Consider the following 24,214-nt stretch of genomic DNA (forward strand, 5'->3'; position numbering starts at 1 on the left):
CTTCAGACTGAGGAAATTCAGCATCTATGGCAATGTTGTAAAGTAACATTACATTTATACACATGCATGCATTCAAACTTTGGATGAGAGTAGTGAAGTAATCGATGCTTCAGAAAGCATCTCCATCGGTTCTTCTCTCTGCCTCTTTATCATGGAAGTGATCGTTCCTTATCCTAAAACCGTCACGTGCATGTATTGCTAAAATAAAACAAAAGAAACACCTTAAATCAGAATGTTCAGTGACAGACTTCTGTCTTTAACCTTTTAACATTAAAAAGCATTTAATTGACATACGAGTATTATGAAGGAGTTTAGTGTCGATGTCTTGAAAATTGGTTGTAACACAGTTAATACATTAAGTTTAGAGGGAGAAATAAACATTAATTTGACCTTAATAAGTTTACTTTGTTTATGCAATAAAGTACAATACAATATACAAATTAATTTATTCTTTGATATTAGCTGTATAACGACTTTTGAAGTGACATTTTAGAAAAACAATCAGTGAAATGTTACGTCGCAATAAAATAATATTTCAGGATACTACTAACCTTCTTTAAAACACGGCAGTTTTTAGATTTTCCACTCGATATTGATATGAATATGCCCATTTATTAACTTATAATTGAATTTAATCTATTGTTTACTATTTAACACAGTGTCTTGATTTAAAAAATAGTTAACAAAACCGTCATCTTTTTGACAGCTACAAAACACGAAAGCGAATTGCCAAACGACAGGTAAATAGCATTCGTGTAAAATAATCTTCTTTCGGTACAAAAACGATACGAAAATGGTCGTACGTAATATGTATTTTAAGGAAAATGTATGGGGTAAGGACGATTTGTTTTTGAAGGCGAAAACGACGACACCCATGCTATGCATAAGCGAAGTTTCGGTTTCGCTTGGGTCCCCTATACAAAAAATCTTGCCAAATCGAACCGAATTTCGACACTGAAATCTTGTCATAAGCACCCGGACTTGGGAAAACGCACAGAAAGCTGGCAGCCCACAGAGACGCTTAGAGGTTCTCGTGGACGTAATAAGCTTTAACTAGGGAGGGGACATGGAATGAAAGAAGATTAATTTGATTCGATATTAATATAAAAATGACAGATAAAAAATAAAGATTTCATACAAAACACAGTTTCATAAATACATTGATTCCTTCCTAACCCTTACAGCCCGGGTGTTCATTAGACTATACTTACGGAGAAATGGAGTCAATGCTAAAAATCTCAAGGATACAAAAACGTAGAAATAACATTGCTATCATATTTATGTTTAATTTACTGAATGGCTTAATTGATGTACCATCGTTACTTCAATCCGCCGGTTGCGAAATAATAATGTGCTGTTCCTCGATCAACACAGCACAAACTATGGCACGCATGCACCAATGTCCCGATTGTTTCGTATTATTGTAAACTCGAGACAAGATCTGGACTTTTTTGGTGTAAGTCTTTATAAGTTTAAAAAATCACTAAGATAGTATTTTTAAGTATTTTTTTTTGTCTTAGCTTTAATTTTATTTTGTTTTATTAGTGCCCGTATTTATTATAAGAAATCGTATTTACCATCGTTAGAATAGACTGCATAAGTACGTCAAATAAATAAATAAAATAAACACGAATTTACAGATTATTTTACAGTCATACCTACCGAAATTCAAAAGTGGCGAGCTTATTTTTTGATTACTGGAACTCCTCTTAATACGCACGTCACGTCGATGGACTAATCTTTGTTGATTTTTTTTATTTTTTTTTATTTTATGGCAGGCAAATGCACTGACTAGTACACCCATGACCGACTCATCTCGATTTTCCTTGACAGAGTTTTTACTTAAGAGTAGCTACCAAATAAATTAAAATAATACATTTCATTAACCCTAATTTTTAGTTGTGCGGATTTGTCCAACGGCGATCGGTGTAAAATCGGGCATTAAGGACATATAAAAAACAAAAATAAATATTGTATTGTTTTTTTTTTCAGTTGGCGAGGCGAGATACGTGATTGGCGTAATACGAGTAAACTAAAAGGTAAGATAAATAACAATATATTTTCAGCTGCCATTTTTTTATAATAAGGTTGCAATTAAAAATATGAAAAAAATAGAATCACAAAATTTCATTATGTATAAAGCTTTAAAAATGTATGAGATTGATGCTTTAATGTTAGTTGAAGAATGAAAAGAGTTTGAACAAATTTGAAAACAAAAATTTGGTTTACCATAAGATGATACAAATATATATATATGTACCTATATGAAGTTAAAATAAGCGTAAATATTAGTTTTTATACATGTTCTAAGTTCAAATATGACCCGGAATTTGTAATTTAAAAGCACCGCGCTCAAGACATTGGTATTTTTTCTACCTAAATACAAATTAATTCGATTCTTATAAATTTTGGCGCTGTATAAGTTATCCACATTTTAATAAAAGATAATGTTATCTTATTGAGGATAGAACTGAATTATTTTCGCAATTTAAAAAATAATTTAATTCATTAATTTAAATTCTATCAGCACATAAAAATATTCCTGAATTATGAAAAGTATTCTTGTAACCCATTAAAAAATGGTTAGGTTGATATTGAAAATTGATTTTCAAACTATTTGATTAAAGTCTCATTAAAAAAAATATAAAAAAATATTTTTAAATCACATGACATAAAGTATTTTACTGGTATAATACATTGAATTACATTCCCAGGAGTTACAACAGCTCAATTCAGGACATAAATAATATTAATATTAAAAAAAAAAAAACATATTGAGAACAACAAAGAAACAAAGTAAATTTAGTTCGATTTGTATATCTATTTGACTATTCGTTCATTTTGTTTTAGCTTAAGGGGCTTACAGTTTTAACTTACGGGAATTGAATTACTGGGACAGCAATTTGTAAAATTCTAACAGACGAAAATGACCCTGATTATGCGATAATACCACGATAATAAGCCTCAAATTCCCGTGCGCGAGTATTAGAGACAGACGCAATCAATCAATTCTAGAATACTAATAATAACATATATGTTTAAAAACGATGTGTTTTCATTTTAATTTTAATTATATAATGAATAACCACAAAGTAAGTACTTCAAATGTAAATTTTATAAATAGTTTTGGACCATTTACTTTATGGCATAACTGTCGTTCAACCCTTTCATCGTCAATATAAAACAGACAAAAATTAGAGCCTTGGATAAAAGGAAATATGGGTATACTTATATATAATCATGAAACCTATTGTGATTGTTCTAACGAATGACCTTAATGAATGATATTTTTTACTATTACTAATGTCATGGTTTCACTAGTCCATGAATTTCAACAATACAAAATAGAGGCAATCATTTTTTAATGTCTGATGTGAAAAAAGCTGTATTAAAAAGCATACCCGGGATAAAAAATAACTTCCTGTTACACGTACAACGTAACTGTTACGCAGTGTGTAAAGTAGTTACTTAAACCTGCCAATGACAAGCTATGAGTCCTGATTTTGCCTAGACGTACATTTTTTTAATTTGTTCATTAAAAAATGGAATTAAACGGTTCAGTGAATCTTTTACAATACTAAAATTAAAATAAAAGTAATGAAAATAATAGCAACAAAAAATTAGATAGTTTTTAAAAAACAAAAACATCAACATACCTACCTAAACATCAACAAAAACATACCAATTTCAAAATATAGAAACAGGACGTGGGAATTGAAGAATTATTTTTTCCAGAAGTACTTTGAATAAATAATGTTAGTTTATCCAGAGAATGCGCATCTTGAACATATAACTTTTAATATTTTACCGTTTTTGCTTGTATATGTAATTTTTAATACTATTGAAATGTTAATTGTGGTTTTTTATACTTTTTTAGCTTGTATACGTAATTTTAATACGTTTTTGATAAAAAAATAACCTGTATTGGGTGTGCGCATATTTTGTTAATTAAAAAAAAGATTTTATTTTGTACTAGTTCAGTATGTATATATACATACATGTAATTTTTAAACTTTTTAAATTTTCTTTCCCAGATTGCATAATGTAAACATCATTTTGAATTTATTTCCATTCCAAGTACTCTGTTTATTTTGTTATTTTTAAGTATTTTTCATACCCTTTTTAATTTGTAGTATATCATAATTTAAATTTTTCTGCTTTTGTAAATAATATTATAGTTTAAAATATAAAAACGTATTTAAATAAATTTGTTATCTGTTTGTCCCTAAATGAGTTTTTTTTTAAAAAACTCCTTGGAAATATTGTATATAATTATGTAAAATATGTTTTAAATTAAATAATAAAAATAAAAAAAACATACCTATTAGCAGAAAATAGTAGCAAAAAATAAATTTACCAAATACAAATTTTTACCTTTTTAATAGAAAAGTAGGTACTTTAATCATAATAATTAATTAATTATGAAAAATATGGAAAAAGGACACAGCAATACAGTATACCTAGAATATGCAATATGTTACCAAACAATATTAAGAATGGTAAGTTAAATACAGAAGTGAGATTTATGCTTATGACCAACGGGAATTTTTTTTTGTATTAATGACAGTTTTAATTTGTAATAGTAAAAGAAAATATAAATTATGGTATAATACGTAATGTTTTTCAAGTAAAATTATTATTAATGTAGGTTATTATTTATTTTTATTTATTTGACACTTTATATACATATACAATATATGTATATACATATTAGGACGGGCATATTGCCTTAAGGCAAATTCTTCCTACCTACCCAAACCGTTCGGTGTGAGAAAATTAAAAATACATGAACACATTGAATCTTACAATTTTATACAAAAATTAAAAACAAAGATTAACAAAATAAAAAAATTAACACTATACTATGAAGAGAGGAGAGGGGATGGAAAGGAAAGAAGAAGGATAAAGGAACAATTAAGGTTAAGTATGAAACAATCAAAACAATAAACACGGTTTTTCAGGGCCAGACCGCGAAACTACAGAGAAACATTTCTCATGGCACGCTTAAAAAAAAAATCCTCAATAAAATTTTTGAAAAAAGTCATTTTATAACTTTTTTTTTGCTATCTCAAAATGGAGTGAATCTTCAATTTCTCGGACTGACATCCCTTCCGCAAACCCCTACTCCCCCCCGAAAAAAAACTGCGTTATTTGACCAACGAAGCGATTCGCACCAGACGCGGTCAAGGGAAGCGGCTGGGTAGGAGAGGGGTAGAGGTTTGTGGAGGGACTGCTTGTCCGAGAAATTAAGGGTTTACTAAATTTTGATATATCATTTTTTTTAAATGATTTTTGTAAAAAAAATTTTTTTTAAGGATTTTTTTAAAGCTTAACACGAGGAATGTCTCTGAAGTTTCGCGGTCTAGCCCGGAAAAACCGTGTATAAGAACCTGCTGATGAGTTGTATACTTACAATTCAGCAGAGCTTAAATTTTAGGATTTTTGTCTAAATAATTGAAGAATTCAAAATTGCAGTTAAGAATGAAAAAAAAATTACTTCGGTTTCGCCGTTTAGTTTTTATATTACAAATATTTCAAAAATCAATAAAATACGGATGTTCAAACATAGGTAAAATGGTGAATATTACACAATGCGTAACCACTTAAACCAGCCAATGACATGTCATAGGCCCAATAATTGCCCAGAATTCCATATTTCCTTCTTCAAAATTTTACTCTTCTCTATTGTAATACACTAATCTAAAATTTATTTATTGTTTTTCTTTCTTTATACATGTCTTAATACTTCGTCGTTGAAAACTCTCTCCATCGAAGATATTTTTAGCATTCGTCCATAGCACTACATTTTGAATGCTTAAATTCTCCTGCTTTATCGCTTGCAAAAATATTTACATTTAAAGGAAAAAAAGTATCACACAATGTTTACAGTATTTACATCCCAAAACTAAATAAACAGACAATGTAATAAACAAAACTCTTGAAGAATAAAATAATATTGTGTATGCAAATCGAGGAAGATAAACAAATATAAAATATTGATACAAGTTATATGCTTTGAAGATGTTCTTCTGTCCCAGTGCCGTTTTATTAAAATATTGTTTTTATTTTGTTTTCCCTCAAGTGTTTACTCATGTTGGTACATTTATTTAAATTAACAAAACAAAGTCTATTGTATGTCTGTTATTGTGTCAACATGTATGTATTGGGTTTGAACATAAGTTGTTTTCATTTTTTTCCAAATAAAGATAACAAGAGGATACAAGATAAGGATACAAATTAATCAATAATTCATAGCGTCTCCACTGCGCAAATGCGAGCAGCTTTGTCAGCTTTATTCCCTTGATTTAACGTGAATAGGAGGTGTCGAAATTGTTCACTTTCGTCTACTTGACATTCGGTTTTGAAGGCTTGTAATCAAATAAAATAAAATAAAATAAATAAAACAACTTTGTTTTTAACAACTAATTTTTATTTTTCTTCGACCGGTTTCAAAGCAAACAAGCTTCTTTGTCAAGGTTTACGTAACTAATGAATTGATTCCTTTTTATTTTATTTCCATCATGTTCACTAAATACTACACGTGGACCCAATAAATCAAGTGGGTTTTTCTTACACGAGTGGTAATTTGATATCATTATTTTCCAAGTAAGACAGGGGAGGACTAAAATAAATATTGTTTATTTGGTAATTTATTTATTGTTTTCTTATTATGAATAGCTTTTTTAATTTCTAAGATTTCTAAGTTGTCTAATTTTAATATTTTATTTTTAAACATGAAGTACTTTTAATCCAGTGTCTTTATTGAAGTTATGATTATTTTCTATCAGATGATTTGCGAATTCAGAAAAATTATTATTATTTAAGCATCTTAAGTGTTCTTTTACTCTAATATTAAAGTTTCTCTTAGTTTTTCCAATGTAGATTGAATCGCAATCATTACAATTTAATTGGTATATTCCAGATTTATTATACTTATGGACTTTGTTTCTGTGATTTTTTAACAATGTTCCTATATTATAAGTTAAGCAGAAAGTTAAGTAGAAAGCCAGTTTAATGTTTGATAGTAGGGAATTTGATAATTGTTTTAAAAAAATGTCATTTATAAAAAGAATCCGCCTCCATTGTTTACTTGGGTTTCCTTTATTTACTGTAGGAGTCGAATATAAATATTTCTTTATAAGTTTGCGTTTTTGTTTTTGATTTAATATTTTATCAATTAAGTTCTCATTATATTACACTTATCGACGATGTTGTTTGTTTATTTAATTGTGACGTCTATAGTGTTGCCACAAATTTTATACAGTGTGTAAAGTGACCACTTAAACCAGCTAATGACAGGTGCCTAGATATTCCCCTTTTAAAGGTATTCCCCATCCCTGTTGTTATTTGTAAATCATAATATAGTATTGATAAGATTAAGAAAAGGTCTCTGAGATGGTTTGGTCACGTAGAATGAATGGACGACGAAAGAATGGTTAAACAAGTATATATGGCAAAAATGAACGGAAACGTTAGACGAGGACAACCAAGGAAGACGAGGCATGATCAAATAAACCAAAATCTTATGTCGGGTCATGTCAAAAGCAGACAGAACCGAAGGGCATGTATGACAAGATGTATGAATGTGGAAGAGGCTAGGATCGTACGCCAGGATAGACGTGTGTGGCGGTCCATTCTCTCTGCCTACCCTTACGGGGAAATGGCGTGATGGTAGTAGTAGTAGTAGTAACAATATAGTATTGTTGAGTTACTTACTTTAGGCGTTATTTTGATATTTTCTTCACAGATTTCAAATTTAATAGCGGTCTTGTAACGAAATGGTAATCTCGGCGATCAATGGCCGACTAACTGCAGTTTATTTAGACAGCAAAGCTGGCGCGGTGCTTCAAAAGGCGGTCGGGCGGGGCGGGCGGGAATGGTAGGCAACAAGGGCGGGGCGTGCGGGAAGGGGAGGCAACCGGAGCGAGGGCGGGCGGGAAGGGCGGGAAGGGTAGGCAACAAGGGCAATCGGCGGCCTATTACTAGGAACTTAACCAAACTATATAACCACTGACAGCAGACAACACTAACAACAGTCACAATCTCAGATTAAACTGACGCTTACTTGAAGACGATACATTTACTGCTAAATAATTTATTTTATTTAGGAAACCAACAGTTCTACATACATATTTATCTAAACTCAGAACTAATAACAGATTTCTTCAAAGTATACAAAGTTAGTAAGGAAATATATTACATATTGAATAAATACAAATAAGTTTATAAATATAAAAATGTTATTTTCATGTACTCGTAAATATTTTTCAACAATCGAATATTAAATTAAAAAAAAAAAAAAACAGTAGGTTATTGTAAATTGGGCAGGATTAGAAGACGGATGCTTGAAAAGAGGATAAGGAGGGGAAGGGAGATGTACATATTTATTACTATAATGTCTACCAAATTATTTCATTTGAATTATTTATTGACAATTATTGATTGAATTCCATTGTAATGATGTAATAACTTATATTTACATATAAGTTATTATTAAATGGCGCATCACATTTCACTGAATTAAAACATACTTTTGACAAAGCAAAAAACATAAAAATTTTACCTGTAGGACATAAAGGTCAAAAGTTAGATAGATTGGAAATTTTAGAAATAAATAGGATAAAAAAAAATGAGCGATAGAATTTTAATAAATCAACAGATTTAATTTAAAAACTCACCCTTATTAGCCCCCTTAGTTAGACCCTGTACATTGTAATAAAACAATAAATATTTTTCATATAGTAGAATATTCTCTTAAAGTACACCGCCAGCACATGTTTCAATACATTGTCTCACTCTGTTCTATTAAAATATTGCGTATTGTTTCTTTTTCAACTTATTTTTTAAATGTACCTACACTTAAGATAATATTTAGTTTTGTATAAATTATAACACTGTATAATATTCACCAGTCTGAAGATGCCCATTAGAGGGTGAAAGCGCTAATTGGTCAAAATAAATAAGTGGAAGTGTACCAAGTATTTTTAAAATTAATAACTTATATGTAAATATAAGTTATTACATCATTACAGTGTCTACCAAGTTACATAATGCATTTTTAGTGCAATTTTTTAATCTGACAGTCATGTTTGTGTAATATTTGTCTTTAAATTTTGCATTGTGCACTGAAAAAGTCCTACGAAAAAAGCATTTTTAACATACGATGTTTTACTTATTGGTACATAAAACAGGTGGTATCGTCTACAAATCCTGGCTGGCACATGTATTGTTATTAAACTAAGTAGTTCTGTACAGTCAACTATTCCTGTCATAAATTTTTGAAGCAGTTGTTGATCCGCACACACTCTGCGGTACTGTAGAGAAGTGATCCCATTGTAGATGGAGGCAGTGAGAGTTCAAACATAAGAAATACCGGTTTTGTATTGTATTAAAATTTTCCCTTTTCACACCTAATGGTGCATAGGGCAGTGCATTGATACAGCCAACGTCACGTGTGCTATTTTTTGACACACGATTTGAACGTAGCTATGCAGAAAGCAGCCAGTCCACAATTTTGGAAAAATGAGATATTGGTGTTATCGAGTGCAGTAAGTTTCATTCTATGTTCTGCTAAATACAGCCAGACCACTTTCATAAAAAAAACTCTGACAATTATCTTCTAAAAAAATTGTTTCAATCACAAAAACGGCGTTTATCAATTTGCAGAAACACCCAAAGCACTAGAAAAATCTGACGGTACTTTAAAAGTCATTAAACCTGGTCAAATACATAATTAGATGCTTGTTTGTAATATAAAAAAAACTAACGTTTCCATTGTTTATCATTTGTCAAAGTCAAAAACATTTTAACTGTCGTGTAGATTTGATTGTTCACTCTTTTCACAAAGGTATTATCTCGGTTTCCCTTTTCTATGGCTAGCTGCTTTCTGCATAACTATGCTCAGTTGAAATTAAAATTGAAATTAATTTAGTATTTATGTTCAAAGAATTAGCTTCGTGGTCAAACATTTTATTTGATGTTAATAAAAAATATTAGTAATTCAACTCCTTAAATATTTTGTTATTTGTAATGTTATTTTGGTAAAATAAATAAATTCTAATGAATATTAGTAAATATTAGTATCTAACCGCATATCGACTTTTTACGTCTGGTACCGGTTTCGAGATGTACCCATCTCTTCGTCGGGACACTACCTACACCAACATGCAAATACTTAAATACACTTTCACCCTTATCTAGCATGCATAGTATTTACAAAAAAATACATTAATTACATACAGAGTTAAAATGGATGCAAACACCACCAAGTCTGAACATGTACTAAAATTAAGTTAATACTGTTTACTGATATTTCACAGAATGTGTAGGGACGTGAAGGTAGTATTTGCATAAGTTGTCATGAGTGTCCTGACGAAGAGACGGGCACGTCTCAAAACCAGTAGACATGAAAAGTCAGTAAAAAAAATATATATTTAACATTATTTAGTAAAATGTTTAACTACAAAGTTAATGCTTCAAATAATTATATAATATTTATATTTGAAGCACTAACTTTAAGGTTATTAATTATAATAAAATATATAAAACAACTTTGTTTTTAACCACTAATTGTTGTTTTTCACCGACCGGTTTCAAAGCAAATGAAAAATAAAAATTAGTGGTTAAAAACAAAGTTGTTTTATTTATTTTAATAATAAAATATTTTAAGTTTTATCATGTCAGGAATCAAACCCGGAACCTCAATAATAGCACACTCTTGTTCTAGATTCTGGTTTTATATCACACACAAAACCGTATTCTTTACCTGCTTGGATTCGGAAAAAAAAAAATAACGCATTTTGAATCTGTAATACCATTGTATGGTATTTTCAAAAATAAAAATCTCTCTAAATAACTCAAAGCGCTATTGAGAAAGCATTTTAAAATACATAATTCATAAATGAAATTTGATTTCTGATTGACTGCGCTAAAATCCGAACTCACGCCATGTTCTAGATAACCGCTCCAGCAATTTTTCTCTCTCTTAAAGTTTACGTTTGATTTTCGGCAGAAATCAAGATCTTCATACGCGCCATTCTGGCGGAACGCCGAATGAATGATTCACACGTAATGTGTATAATTACCTCGATCAAATGTGCATGCCATAATGATCGGTATGGTTTCATTCACGGTCGACTGACGTCACAGTCACACCTGACGACCTATGTATCTGTAGAAGAAGAGAATGAACTATGTAAGAGTTTTGTCAATTATCATTTCATCTTTATTGAAAAGCAAATTTCATAATCCATTCATTACGATAATTCATGCATTTAGTGTACCAATGTAATGCTACTAAAAAAATGTTAAAATAATAATAAAAAATATTTATGTTTGATGGATTAACTTTAAGGTCAAAGATTGAGTAAATATTAGACTTATAGATTTTTATATCTACCAGTTTCGAGACGTACTCATTAGATATTAAATACACGGTGTTCTTTAAACCTTGTCACATCCGAAATGGGAAAGAAGACATATTAACATCTTAAAAAAAATATTTAGAACAAAGAAAATTTTGAAAAATAAAATATTTAAAAAATCAAATGTTTGCTTACTTCTGCAGGGGAGAAGTAAGGGAAGCGCGGCCACGCTGTTGCGGGCGCATCAGACTTCCCCTCCTCAGTCCTCGTTTTACCCCTGCAGAAGTAACCAACCATTTGCTTTTTTGATATTTTATTTTTTGAAATTTTATTTAATGTCTTCTTGCTCATACTGATCATCGTGGTTTCGGATGTCACAGGGTTTAATAAACACTCTGTATAACGGAAATAACACAAAACGATTTTTTTATGAACACAATTAAAGTTGTGATATTGAAATATGTCACGAATTAATATTTAAATTGATAAGCCAATAAGAAAATTCAGTGTCTTTTTTTATTTATTAATAGACTATTAAAATAAGCAATTTTTTTTTTCATACCTTTTATTAGCGCTATGATTTTTCAAGTTTTGTATTCCTGAAATAACTCCGCGTGTCACGTTATAAGTTGTTCTCTGTAAGTTCTTCCCATTGGTTCGATTACGGTAAGCCCAACGGATATTCTTCACAGATTTCACATCATTGGCTGGTTCATACGAACCAGTGACGTCAATTAAAGTAGTGCAATTTTATTTAAATTTTTTTAAAAAAAAAATTCCAACATTTTCAAGAAACTTTGCAGTACAATTTACGGCTCTAGTTTTTACCGCGCGCAAAAAAACACTTTTTGTATCCAACTCCCCGTAGGGCTGAAGTTTCTAATTGTTATTTGAATACATATTCAGTTATATTCAGCGTAATAATACAACTCATTGCAACCCTATGAGAGAAGATGATTTTTTTTTTTTTATTTAATGCACAAAATACACAAATTTACATTGACACAATTATATGTTTTTTTATGTCCCGACTTGTTAGAAAATTCCGTGTTAAGTCGGGACTTCAGTCTTTCAAAAACAAGAATCAAGGCGACTCAGAACAATCTGTCAAGATGTTTCATGAGTTGTCGAAAGAGATAAGGGAAACTGGGTCTATCGCTTCGTTTTGTTGGTTGGCGATAGTTTTCGTTAAAAACGAAAAGTAGCTAAAGTGCATTGGAAAGACTATTATAGTTCAACAATATTTTAAGTTTGTCCAAATTTTTGTAGACAAGGACTGGATTCAACTCCCGGGGAGCTGTTAATATTAATTCGGATATTAAATCGGGTTGTGGTCCCGTGGGTAGTGTCTCGGACTCACGGCTCAAACGTCCATGATTCGAATCCCACTCTACTCCAACTTGATTCCCATTTTCTAATAGTGAGTTATAATTCGTAGAAAATGGCCCTTAAAATTAAATATTTGGGAAAATGATAAGAACGCAAATATTTCTTTTAAAAAAAACTTTTTACAACAAAGGTGAAGAACATTGCCTAGACTTCTAAATTAATTATCGATTACTTTTAATATTGTATACTATTTATTTATTATTATCAAATACGTCATATTATACATCTGCCTGTGGTGTAATGGTCAGCGCGTTAGCCTGTCATGCAAGAGGTCTCGGGTTCGATTCCCGAAGAACTGGACTAAGAAGAAGTTTAAAAATTGGAAAATTGTTTTCATGCGTTGCCTAGTATGTGAAATAATTCAGTCAGACGAATCTCTTCGCAACAATAAAGGTTTCAGCTCTTTAACTTCACTAAAATCAACAGATGGAGTAATTTAAAAAATATGGATGATCAAACATAGGCAAAATTGTGAATGTTACACAGTATGTAAAGTGGCCACTAAAACCAGCCAATGACAGGCCATAAGCCCTGTAAATGCCTAGACTTCCATATTCCCTTATTTAAGGTATTCTCCATCCCTGTTGTAATTTGTTAATCTTAATGACTCCCGAGGCGGTAAAATCCAGTCTTTTGTCTACGAACATTTGGACAAACTCAAATATTGTACTATTAGTTTGTTTTGTTTTGTACAACTATCTGAATACATTGATCAACAAAAACCTTAAATAAGAATAACACATTTTCGGTAATAGTTTGCTTTGTTTTGTACAACTATCTAAATACATTGATCAACAAAAAACCTCAAATAAGAATAACACATTTTCGGTAATAGTTTGTTTTGTTTTGTACAACTATCTGAATACATTGATCAACAAAAAACCTCAAATAAGAATAACACATTTTCGGTAATAGTTTGTTTTGTTTTGTACAACTATCTGAATACATTGATCAACAAAAAACCTCAAATAAGAATAACACATTTTCGGTAATAGTTTGTTTTGTTTTGTACAACTATCTGAATACATTGATCAACAAAAAACCTCAAATAAGAATAACACATTTTCGGTAATAGTTTGTTTTGTTTTGTACAACTATCTGAATACATTGATCAACAAAAAACCTCAAAAAAGAATAACACATTTTCGGCAACTGAGATATAATTTGGAAATATCTGCTTTGAATTGGAGAGATTTTCAGTCTTAATAAAAGAAAAAGAAAAAATGTAATATTAACCGAAAAGGATTTTCCTCTTAACTCTTTACGTGCGCGATACCTGAATGTTTAAACGAATTCCTCCGAAGCAAGGTACCGCAAGATGGAGTATCCATTCAGTCTCCGTATATTCGCGGTATGTTCCATTTTCTCCGTAATATACCCGTTTCTTTCATCTATGACGAATGCTCTGATTTTTCTAGATTTCATTTTATTTTGCGCCGGTGCGGTGCTGATACAGTTTCTAAATTTCCATCTGTGCGGATTTAGCCTACATGCAATACATAATCGATCGATTACCGATACGAGTTTTTTTATTAATTTTTATTTATTTACAATTTTAAAAAACCCGTTAGGGTTACATTAGAAATTTAATATTGTCTGGTCATTTTACGTCTCGTCTAGTATAGTTAGTTCAGTCATCATGTGCTTTTTCAGATTGATTTTAAATTTGTCTCCAGTAAAAGTTTTCAAGTAGTAAGGTAAGTCATTGTAGTGTTTAATTCCATTATGTAGTATTTTTGACTGTCCCGTGTTTGTCTTTGCTTTTTCAATTTGATAGTGTTGTTGTTGTCTGGTGTTATATTTGTGTATGTCAGCATTTTCGACTAATATTTTGTCGTCGTCTTGTATGTTTCCCAGTGATATTTTGTGCACAATTTTTAAAGTCTCAATTTAAGTCAAGTAGTTTACGTCAAACTGGTGTGTTTTTTTTGTACAGTTCAGTCGTAGAGGTCAGGTAGGGTAGGTTGTATGTTAGTTTAAGAATTTTATTTTGTTGTCTTTGTATTCTTGTTATGTCTGTCTTGTTACCAGTTCCCCAGAAGGCGATCATGTAACTCAATTTACTTTTGACATAGGCTTCGTACATCATATTTTTTTCCTTTCTCGATATAAAATCTTTAATTTTGTAGAAGAGGCTATGTATTGATGCCATTACTTTAGTGACTCCGTCTATGTGTTTTGTCCATTTTAATTGTTCTTATATCAATGTATGTATAAATAAAACACTCTGTTTTTTTAATACACTACATAATGCATAATTTTATAATCATCATTCCATGTCTGCTCCCTAGCTGGAGCATATGGTATCAGCAGGTTCTCGTCCCGAAGTTCTGACTTAAACTGCTGGACGTCCAAGACGTCGAGAACCTGATGCCTTGCAAAGTAAGCAAGCGTGGGAAAGCTCTCTGAAGGCATCCGCAGTATATGGCTTTGCCAACTGTTTCGCCTAATTTAAAAATGCGTGCGTAAAATTTTAAAATTGTTAAATCAACTTTGGCAAATAAATGTTTCTCGCAAGAGGCATAATAAGCAGTTCACAATGGAGTTCCGGTCCCGACTCTGATGTATAGGAGCAAAGTATGGACTTGGAAAAACCGGGATGAAAGTAGGCTGAATGCTGTCGAAATGTGATCTCTCGGGCGAATTTGTGAACCATGTACGATAGATGCACAAATGTCTACATCCGGACATTATGTATAGCTGAAATAAGCATTATTGACGAAATCAAGAAAGGAGCTTTGCACTGATTTGGACATGTAGAGCGAATGGAGAGCGAAAGAACGGCTCAGAATATTTACAATGCGAATGTTGATGGATGCAGAAATAGAGGAAGACCGAAAAAGATATGGCATGACCGAATCCAACAAATACTCAAAGATGGACATTTTAAAAGTCAGAAAAATCGGCGCGTGTGCATTAAGAGATGTATGAATGTAGAATAAGCGAGATCTGTATGTTTGCCTTCTTTTAAAAAACACGCACTATCCTGGATTCAAAGTAAAGATAATAACTCTTTTTTTCTATGATATATTTTGTTGCCCCTTAATAATAAGGAATATTTCTATGTTTAAAAAAAAAAATATTTCCCTTTTTAATTACTATAAAATAAAACAGTTATTTCTAATATTTTACAGAGTATTTTCTTTTCTCTTTTTTAAATTACACAAAAATATTGTACCTGTCTGTTTATTATAGGAGCAAAAAAATCATAAATATTTCTTACATACCGACGAACAGGGAATGCCTTCGTGGAATTTTTTTCATCAGGTTCCCGAATATTAAATTGTCTTTAAATAAAAGAAATGAAACATAATATACACAATAACTGAAAGTAGAATATCCGATTGTAAATGAAGCATGTAGGCATTGCCGTACGCTTCCGGAGGTCCTATTCCGCTGAATACAGCTGTATAAAATTATCATCTATGGCCTTCAATATTCTATAGTCTATGTCTAAAAAATAAATTTTCTATGTCCTATAGAGTGTCCGTATTGCATGTATATTTAGCCCACTAAATCAAAATTTATAGCCCATGAAGAATATAGATATGAACCTGATTAATAATTTTGATCACGCGTGAATAAAACGAAATTGATATATTTATGGTATTGGTAGCTTTCTTAAATTCCTTCGAGGATAGTTCAAACTTATCACTATTAAATTGAATTGAAAGAAAATAATAACTTTTTTATATTTGAAACAAGCCTTTTTGTAAAATTTAATTTATGAAATAGGAAAAAATAATAAATTGGAATTAAAGACCTTATTTCATTGGATAAAATAAATTAAACAACTTAGTTTCTATCCAATGTTTTTTTTCCCGCGACCGGTTTCAAAGCAAACAAGCTTCTTCGTCAATGTTTACGTAACAAATGAATTGTTTTCTATTTTATTTTATCCATGTTTACTAATACTACACGGTGGAGCTAATAAATCAAGTCTTTTTTTCCTAGAAGGGTGGTAATTTAAAATGCATATTTTTTAAACTAGACAGGAGTGGACTAAAACAAATATTTTTTATTTGGTTATAAATTATTTTTTTCTTATTATGAATCGCTTTTTTAATTTCTAAGATTTCCAAGTTGTCTAATTTTATTTTCAACATGAAGTACTTTTAATCCAGTGTCTTTATTGAAATTGTGATTATTTTCTATCAGATGGTTTGCGAATTCAGAAAAAATATTATCATTTAGGCACCTTAAGTGTTCTTTTACTCTCTCTTAGACTCTTTTACCTTGACGAAGAAGCTTGTTTACTTTGAAACCGGTCGGTGGAAAAAAAAAACAAGATTTTTAAAGTTGTTTTGTTATTTTTATTGTCATGAATAACCACAAAGTTAGTGCTTGAAATACAGTATTTATAATATTATTGTATTTGATTATTTGTTGTCTATGAGTCCATAGAATTATTATTTCCAAGCATTTCTAAAATAAATCACATTTGTCTTAAGTTTACTGTTAAAAATGAAAACAGTAATTAATAAATATATTTATTTATACTTTTACACTGTTTGTATTCTTTTTTTTATACATAATAATGTTCCCTCACGGGGTGTCCCGTGCCGAAGGAAACATTTTACAAAATGTAAAACATGTTTAAGATGAGCTATTCAACAAAGCTAACGTAATAATAACAATAAAAAAACCTTATTAATCCAATTAACCTAATTATAATAAACAATAAAAAACAAAAATATTCATAAAAAACAAAACCAATTTATATTGACCAATTAAAACAATTTCACAAACAGTGCATATATTTTACCTATTTGGCTTGACCCACTCATCGATTGTCTAAATTAATTTTTTGAAAACAGCAAATATCTCTTAACCTTTCCCTTACTGTCTTAAAAACACCCGCGCGTTACGGTGCTGTGTAGTCACTACACATTAAAAAATAAAAGATTTAAAAAGGGAAAATGGAATATTTATAGGGAATGGCTTTAATTAACCATAATTTATTTCAAACATGATAATATTTCAAACCTAACTGCTAAAAACATAGAAAAAACATTAGGTATCACTAACGACTCGGGCGAAACGTGCACCCGCGCCAACTTACCGAGAGATACAAAGCAGCTAGTACTGGACTACGTGACTGGACATGTAGTTAGACGCAATATGTACTAGCTACACATCATCGGGGAGGGAGGGTTAATTAGCAATTATACCAGTATGTAGCGTAACTATCGCTATCGTTTGCAAGTTCAAAAAGTGTTTTGGATAGTTCTAGTGTTAACTGAATATCTTTACAAATCTAAATGTGAATTCATCAACTATACAAGTTTCCGACAAATCATGACTTTTTTTCTATTTTTACTAATTTCTTCGTGGTTTGCACTAAAACCTACCAAGGTTCAAATATTGTCTTAGAACAGTAGTCACAATTAAATTTTATTCAATACTTAATCTAATCGGTTAATACAATATTCTAAGAACATTTTGGGGCATAAAAAAATTCGATATTCGCGAAATTGAGTTCAGGACATCCAACAATGTAAGGCCGTGCACGGCCGGCAGAGTGCCCGTAATCCCGTTTAAAAACATTAACTGCGTTTTTCTTAAAACACCTTTTCCCGCTACTTTTTTTTTTTTTAGTTTGGCCGCGACTCAAAAACGGCTCAAGATATCGCCTTGATTTTTTAAAAAATTTGAAATAAAAATGTATTTCATAAACCTAATCAATGTTTGCATAAAAAAAAACAATTTTTAATACCGTTTTAACCACAAATAACTTGAATATTTCAACGTTTTTAGTTTCTTGGCCGCCATTGCTTAAATTCAGTACAGAATTTAAATTTATTCTATAGAAGTAGATCTCACAAACAAAATGGCGCTAAGAAAATCCAAAATTTAACTCGTTCATCCGGAATCGCGGCAAGAAAAAGTATTTCGCGCGTTGCGCGGTCGCCTTTCGATATAAATAAACCTTGTAATTATTGGTGTTTTTGGAAATTTCGAAGCTTGTTTTGTTCATCATGTTTTCAAGAGATTAAAGAGTAGACAAAGATGTTGAAAGAAAAGTGAATGCGGGCGACAAAATGAACGTCGCATTAAGCACAGTGATTGCTTATAAAAGTATGTCAATCGAAGCCAAACTGGCAGTTCACAACAAAGTTTTAGTCTCAACACTTATGTATGGAAGTGGATGGAACTGGCAGAGGAAGGATAAAAGCCAAGTGAACGCGTTTGAAATGCGAAATCTTAGACGAATGTCTGGGAAATCAATGTATGATAGGGTTACAAATGGTGAAATCCGGCTAGAGTGTAAATCTGAGTCAAGTATAATTGATATGATTAAGCGAGGGTCTCTGAGATGGTTTGGTCCTGTAGAATGAGTGGACTACAAAAAAATGGTCAAACAAGTATATATGGCGAAAATTAACTGTAACGTGAGACGAAAACGACCAAGGAAGACGTGGCATGATCATATAAACCAAAATCTTAAGTCTGGTCATATCAAAAGCAGACAAAACCGAAGGGCATGTATGACAAGATGTATGAATGTGGAAGAAACTAGGAATGTATGCCAAAATAGACGTGTGTGGCGATCCTTTCTCTCTGTCTACCTCTACGGGGAAATGGCGTGATGGTAATAGTAGTAGTAGTAGTACTAGTAGTACAAAAAATGTTAAATATAAAATATTTTTATCATTGAAAATTGAGTAGTTGGAATATAATTGGTTATTATTGTTTACTGCGACTTTAAATAGGGGTAGAAATATCGAAGTAAGATCTGTAAAATAGACCTGTTTTTTTTAAGCCTAGGTGCTTTCTTTGATGTTATTTCTTATTAAGTTAGGATGAAGTATGTAGGTATGGGTCAACAGTTATACTGTTCAGAAAACAATAGAATATTGTCGTATTGTTCTAGTTGTCGAGTTACCCGTGTATTGTGGCATTGTAACAAAAGTTCAACTAAAGGTTAAATCAACTGAGCTTATTGAAATTTTGCTTTACACAATCATTATTAAATAATACTTAAATTAAATTACATTTTGTCTCCATTATTTATTAATTTATTTATTTATTTCATTTTATTTGGGATTTTTACAGCTATTACATAAACAAAATAATTAGAAAAATCTTAACAATACTAAAGCCAATTAAAAAAATCCACTGTAAATATAATGACACATAATATATAAGAAAAGAAGTTTAGTAATTTTATTTGTGTGACGTTTGTATTCATGTGTATGTGAATGTGTGTATGCGTGAATGAATGAGGGAGAGGATACATGTGCGTGTGGGAATGAAAGAGGGAGAGGGTGCGTTTGTATGGGTGCGTAAGTATGAAAATAATATATTTGCTTAAAACTTGTAAATTGTATTAAAAATGGTACAATAAAGAGCTTAGTAAAAAGTAAGAAACCTTTTTGTTAAAATTCAAATGACGAAATGATATAAATCAAATTTAGCAATAAATTTATAAATTTTGCACCATAACAGGCCACGAGACCCAATAATAGCGGTGAAATATAATCCAGCCTTGTCTACAAACATTTGAAAATATTTAGAAATATTATTGATTCAACAATCGATAAACATATAAAAGGCAATGTTTGAATGTGTCCTCGATAGACTGAATAACAACTGAACCGATTCACGTTCAGTTTTCAGAGAATTGTAGATTTTTGCCACGAGCATATTTATAGCTATCAAAACCTTCAATTTATTAAGTAGGAAAACAGTTTGAAACGTAAGTGTTTTTTTTATCCATCACCAGACTTACCGAGAATGCATATAATAAATATTGGGCTGATGTTATTTTTAAGTGCATAAAAAAAATTGTATTTGAATGTTTACAAACAAATTTTTTTTTTTATGGATCCTCATCATATTTTTTCACTAAATTCTTTATAATTTCTATCCATTTATTTATTTTATTATATAAATAAAAGACGAGTGATACTTTAATCCACAAATTTGAAAAATCCACATCTTCGAGACCAGTTTTGAAGATGTCGCGAAAGCGATAAAACTGGTCACTGGATTTTTACTGTCTTTTTTATATTAATATAAAAGAAAAATAGAAATTCATAAAATGAAGCCCAGCATTTGGTACGCTTTTTAAACCATTAAGTTTATATGAGACCCAAACAGCAATCCAGTATCGTGAATAACTCCCAAGTCTATTTCAAAATTTTTGCTTTTAGTAAATTTATTAATTTGTTTGACAATTGTATTCTGCATTACTTTCAGGTTGTTTTACCTATCACGTAATGGAGACTGTAGATATATATAAGGTAGAAGTTCAATAATAGAAAACAGAAATCTGCTAAATTCAACGAATAAAAAACAGCTAGCTATAGGTCCCAAATTATGGAACATTATTCTAGTAATTTGGTAATGTATCCAAAATAAAACAAGTTTATTGGATTGTAATTCTACTTTATTTTTTATAAAATATACAAAGGGTATATTGTGACGCCTTTCGTCTTGTTAGGACATTTTCAAACAAACTAACTTAAATATTTACAAAGTTTCCTTATATCCTAAAAGTAATTGCTATTTTATGTTTGTGGATTTCTATACAAGCCAAAATAAGTAGAGTAATTAAAATTCAATTAGGGTATACTGAGTATATATTAGAGGAATATTTTGGTTATATTGGGGAAAAACCTTCCATTATTTAGAAACATTTGTAAGGGTATGACTTTAAAATTAATGTAATAATTATAAAAATATTGTAAATATTTAAGTTAGTTTGTTTGAAAATGTCCTAACAAGACGAAACGCGTCACAATATACCCTTTGTATATTTTATAAAAAATAAAGTAGAATTACAATCCAATAAACTTGTTTTATTTTGGATACATTACCAAATTAAATATGGAGTTCTACCAATTATCTGCATACACAATAAATTATTCTAGTACATATGTTGCGGATTAGTGCATCATACATTGTGTGAATTTCTAGAATATTTATATTATTGAAATATCTTGAGTTTTAAAGTACAAATCCAAGCGTCTTACTAGATTTGTCAACAACAGTAGTAATAAGAAACTGAAACGTGAAATTCACCTCAAAAATATTATCATGATCTTTAATTTGGTCATTGCGTGGTAAAAGTACATTATTCATGTTGTAAGGAAATAGAGATGTTTCTTTGGAGCGGGTATACGGGATAACGGAGCATTTTAGAATGCTTAAAAGTAATTTGTTAAATACAGACTAAAACCATAAATAACTCAAATCATTTTGGAGGCAAGATTTTTGAGTCTTCAGCACTTTTAATAGATTTGAAAATCTTGATTATCAATATCATTTATAAATAGAAAGAAAAGGAGAGGGCTCAGGTTAAATCCTTGGGGAGTTCCGGAATTTGTGTTGTATTTATAAGATATGTTGTTCCCGTAGGTGATATACTATCGACGGTAATGTAAATAACTTGACATGAATGCCAAAATGTTGGTAGTGGTATTTTCAAAACCTAATTAGTGCATGTAAGGGCTTAAATTTATTTCGACAGAGAGGTAAAACATTTTTGAGAAGGAAATATGGAAGTCTAGGCATTTACAGGGCTTATGACCTGTCATTGGCTGGTTTAAGTGGCCACTTTACATACTGTGTAACATTCACTGTTCTACCCATGTTTGAACATCCACATTTTCTCAACTTTTCCATCTGTTGACTTTTTTAAAGTAAAAGAGCTGAAACTTTTATCACGTGGGTGAGATTCATCTGGCTGAACCAAATCACCTACTAGGCAACGCTTGAAAACAATTTTTTAATTTTAATACTTCTTTTTTTTACCAGGTAGTTAATTCAACAATGTTTGAGTATGTCCAAATGCTTGCAGAGTGGCTGGATTTCGTCCCTAGGGAGTTATTCATATTTAAATTTATTTCAACAGAGAGAGAAAACATTTTTGAGAAGGGAATATGAAAGTCTAGGCATTTACGGGGCTTATTACTTGTCGTTGGCTGGTTTAAGTGGCCGTTTTACACACTGTGTAACATTCACCATTCAGCCCATGTTTGAACATCCACATTTCCTCAACTCTTCCATCTGTTGACTTTTGTGAAGTAAAAGGGCTGAAACCTTTATCACGTGGGTGAGATTAAATAAATAGAAATTTAAATGTTCAAATAAATTTTAAAATGAATAACTCCCTAGGGAGGAAATCCAGCCAGTCTGCAAGCATTTGGACATACTCAAACATTGTTGAATCATGTAAAGGTTGCCTACTAAATGCACGACCTGTTAGTTGTATATTTTTGTGCAACAATTATGGTGAGTTTTGTATTTTGGTTTAATTTGTGTCCTGACGAAGAGACGGGTTCGTTTTGAAACTGGTAGACATTGAAAAGTGGTTAAGTGACCATATACACATATTTAATAATATTTAGTAATATATCGTGATCTACCTTATCAAAAGCATTTTCAAAGTCGGTATGTACAACAGCTAGACGCTAAAAACGCTACGCTTGTCGGCCGCGTGGTGTTATGGTCAGCGCATTTGTGTACCACGCAAGAGGTCTCGGGTTCAATTCCTGACATGGTTGATATGAAATATCATCTAAAAAATGTGTTTTTACTCGGGAATATTTCATATTTCCTAGACTGGTACCTGAAGCGAAAGACTGATTACTTTTCCTTCATGTAACAAAAATGATCAAGATACTCTGCGACTGGTGTACCAATGCAGTGCCCTATGCACCATTAGGGGCGGAAAGAGAATGATGATAAGACGCAAAAAACAACGAATTTTTATTTATTTTATTTATTTATTTAACTTTTTGTACATAATGATTATTTGTACATTGGCGGGCTTATTGCCAAATGGCAATTTCTTCCAACCAACCAATAAAATAAAAGTTTTATTTTTATAATTCAAGTTACAGTACATATTCAATAGAAAAAAAGATTAAAAATTTAAAGATATATAAAAATAGAAATAAACGTATTTGTTTATAAATTACCTTAAATCGAAACTATTACTCAATGGGAAAAAGGAAAAAAGAGGAAAGAGGAAAAAGGAAAGGAGGAGAGATTAAGGAAGAGAAAGGAGATGTTTCTTCAGACGTGATTTAAACAGAGATAATGTAGTAACATCTTTGATGGTGGATGGGAGATGATTCCACAGTCGAGCCGCATGGACACTATATGAGTTAGAGAAGAAAGAGGAATTGTGTATGGGTATTAAGAGAGTGCCTTGAGAATGAGAACGAAGAGGTAAACCATGAACTGATAAGCGTTGAAATTTTTCACACAGGTATATAGGAGCGTTAGGACTATGAAGTACATTGAACAGAAGTGAGAGGGAGTGATAGTCTCTCCGCTGTCTAATTTTGAGCCATTTCAGTTGCCTACGATAATCAGAAATGTGGTCATATTTCCTAAGACCAAAAATGTACCTTATGCATGTATTCTGAAGTCGTTCAAGTTTATCGAGTTGCTCACAGCTTAAATCAGTCATGGAAACATCAGCGTAATCTAGAATGGGTAGTAGTAAT

General features: G+C 31.0%; 1 protein-coding gene across 1 annotated transcript in view; it reads left to right on the top strand.

Moving 5' to 3' along the window:
* The first annotated feature begins 1,987 nt into the window (after positions 1–1,987).
* Positions 1,988–24,214, top strand: part of LOC148275654 (uncharacterized) — a 109,071-nt gene continuing 86,844 nt past the window's right edge. Inside the window, exon 1 of the mRNA XM_088235375.1 lies at positions 1,988–2,039. The gene's annotated coding sequence lies outside the window, so the exon portion shown is untranslated. The remainder of the gene's footprint in view (positions 2,040–24,214) is intronic.

Source organism: Micrasema longulum, unplaced genomic scaffold, assembly GCF_059751315.1.
Source record: "Micrasema longulum isolate JH-2025_06_02 unplaced genomic scaffold, ASM5975131v1 h1tg001367l, whole genome shotgun sequence".
NCBI lineage: Eukaryota > Metazoa > Arthropoda > Insecta > Trichoptera > Brachycentridae > Micrasema > Micrasema longulum.